Source organism: Gracilinanus agilis, chromosome 6, assembly GCF_016433145.1.
Source record: "Gracilinanus agilis isolate LMUSP501 chromosome 6, AgileGrace, whole genome shotgun sequence".
Lineage (NCBI taxonomy): Eukaryota > Metazoa > Chordata > Mammalia > Didelphimorphia > Didelphidae > Gracilinanus > Gracilinanus agilis.
This window is the reverse complement of record NC_058135.1, coordinates 243,390,980-243,392,661: the sequence shown is the minus strand read 5'-3', so window position 1 is coordinate 243,392,661 and position 1,682 is coordinate 243,390,980. Positions and strand designations below refer to the sequence as shown.

Sequence of the window (1,682 nt, the reverse complement as noted above, 5' to 3'; positions counted from 1 at the left end):
TTTAATACAAAAACCTAGATGAGAAAATAATAATAAACACCTCCTATGTACCAGGCACTGTGCAAAGTGTTTTTACAAATACTATCACATGTGATCTTCACATCAACCCTGGGAGATAGGTGCTATTATACCCATTTTACAGATGAGGAACAATAGTCCGTGCATGAGATGATAAGAGTGGATAACGGCTATGTTATCTAAGTGGTGTAATTGTAAATTGGCGGGAAAGGAGAAAATAGATGATTATCCAACAAAGTAGGCTATAAAAGAATGTCTAGACAAATATAAAGGAAAATTAAAGAGTTCAGTTGTTTTTGTTAAATCACTTTTTCAGTTTTGTCTGACTCTTCTTGACCCCATTTGGGATTTTCTTGGCAAAGATAATGGCCTAGATTGCCATTTCTTTCTCCAGCACATTTTACAGATGAGTAAAGTGAGGTAAACAAAGTTAAATGACATGACCAAGGTCACACAGCTAGTAAGTATCTGTGTTCAGATGTGAACTTTGGAATTATCCAGTCCAGTGGTATCATGTCCAGTGACTGGACCCTGGGGTGGTGATGACTCCTTCAATACCTTCTCCAGTGGGACTGGGGCTGGCAAGCACTTCTCCAGAGCAGTCTTTGTAGACTTGGAGCCTGCTGTAATAGATGAGGCTTAGACCAGCATCTATAAACAACTGTTCCACCCTGAGCTGCTAATCTCTGGCAAGAAGGATGATGCTAATAACTATGCCGGGGGCCATTACACTGTTGGAAAGGATATAATTGATCTTGTTTTGGAGTGCATCCAAAAACTGTAGGACCAATGCACGGGGATGCAGGGATTCCTGACATTTCACAGCTTCGGGGACAGCACAGATTCAGGTTTCACCTCTCTCCTGATGGGGAGACTCTGTTGACTATGGCAAGATGTCTAAACTGGAGTTTGCCATCTACCAGCCCCATAGGTATCCACAGCTGTGGTAGAGCCCTATAAGTACATCTTAACCACTCACATAAAGCTGGAACACTCAGGGTGGGTCCTCATGGTGAACAATGAAGCCATCTCTGACATCTAGCATCGAATGCCCTACCTACACCAACTTCAGTTGGCTCACTGATCAGATCATTGATGGTACTCTCAACAAAGACCTCGCTGAGTTCCAGACCAACTTGGTGCCTTATCCCTGAATCCACTTGCCCCTCATCACCTCCTTGCCCACTGTCTCTGCTAAAAAGGCTTATCACAACAAGCTCTCTGTAGCAGAAATCGCCAATGCCTGCTTTGACCCCTCCAACCAGGTGATGAGGTGCCACCCTCATCATGGCAAGTATATGGCTTGCTGACATGCTATATGGAGGCGATGTCAATGCCACCATTGCCACAATCAAGACCAAGAGAACCATTCAGTTTGTTCAGTTTGGGCCTGGCTGCAGGCCTGGCATTCTATCTACTGCACCACCTAGCTGCCCATGAGAGGGTACAATATCACTAACACCTTGAACAAATTATAACCAGAAGGCAGGCATAGTTTGCAACATCAAGTGCTACAGAGATCAAAAAGGATGAAGACTGAGAAATCCATTGGATTTGACAATTGAAAGATCACGATGGAAGTCAAATCACAAAGGTTTAAGAAATGAAAAAGAGGGGGACAGCTGGGTAGCTCAGTGGATTGAGAACCAGGCCTAGGGATGGGA

General features: G+C 43.9%; 1 pseudogene; it reads left to right on the top strand.

Moving 5' to 3' along the window:
- The first annotated feature begins 531 nt into the window (after positions 1–531).
- Positions 532–1,458, top strand: LOC123252545 (annotated as a pseudogene).
- The last annotated feature ends 224 nt before the right edge of the window (positions 1,459–1,682 follow it).